This window comes from Trachymyrmex cornetzi, unplaced genomic scaffold, assembly GCF_001594075.2.
Source record: "Trachymyrmex cornetzi isolate Tcor2-1 unplaced genomic scaffold, Tcor1.1 scaffold388, whole genome shotgun sequence".
Taxonomy (NCBI): Eukaryota; Metazoa; Arthropoda; class Insecta; order Hymenoptera; family Formicidae; genus Trachymyrmex; species Trachymyrmex cornetzi.
The window spans coordinates 110786-111740 of record NW_017298619.1 but is presented as its reverse complement, the minus strand read 5'-3'; positions in this window follow the sequence as shown (position 1 = coordinate 111740).

Here is a 955-nt window from a genome sequence, read left to right as displayed (position 1 = left end):
TGATGTTCAAGTGAAATGATATGATTGGTCGGCGCAAGTTACGCTTACGCAAGTTACGCCGCATGTGACGATACCCTAAATCTAGGATTCTAGTGTCGCCGTGTGCATGAAAGTGTCTAGGGATATTGCAATTGGAAAGCACCCATTATTAATAGAGCTTTATTACTAGACTGCATTCAGTAACATCACCCGAGTGCCCCCGCATATCGTAAGGTTTGTTCGCGTCGCATGCTCCAACATGTTCCAACATACTCCTACCATAGCTCCTACTCACTCTATCAAGCGCGTTGGAGTGAGTAGGAGCTATGGTAAGAGCATATTGGAACATATTGGAGCATGCGACGCGAACAAACCCGTACTATCTTTGGGTGCGTTCCGTTTCTCGCATGATGCGCATAATGCATCGTTTATCCTTGTTGCTCACCAAATGTTAAACAAGGACAATGGATGCATCATGCACATTATGCGCGATACGGAACGTACCATTTGTTGTTCACTCAGTGTAAAGGCCATTCTACATTGGTCGTATCGTAATGTCGGAATCGTCGTAAGCATCATACGACTTAAAAATTGAAGCATTGGATTGGCTGAAGCAATAAGCTTGTGACTTGCGACGTCTAGATACGACCAATGTAGGCTGTTCCAAAATTGTTTGTCAGCGCTGCGAGCACGTCGTCATAAGTGCATGCTACCAATAGTGTTCCAATTTCATAAGCATGCTTTTTATGCAAACGCAGCTTTCATTTTGGAACGATATTTTCAGTGCTGTCAGCATATAGTGACGTCAGCGAAAAGAAACAAGTAACCTAGAAATATGGAGAGAAGCATACAGAATAATAGTAATAGTAATGAGGAAGTTAAGGAAGTTAAGGAAACGGTATATACCATTGATGTTTCGAGGATAGTCAAAAACCAGTTTGTTCATAGATGGAATCAGATTTGTAGATTGTTAAAC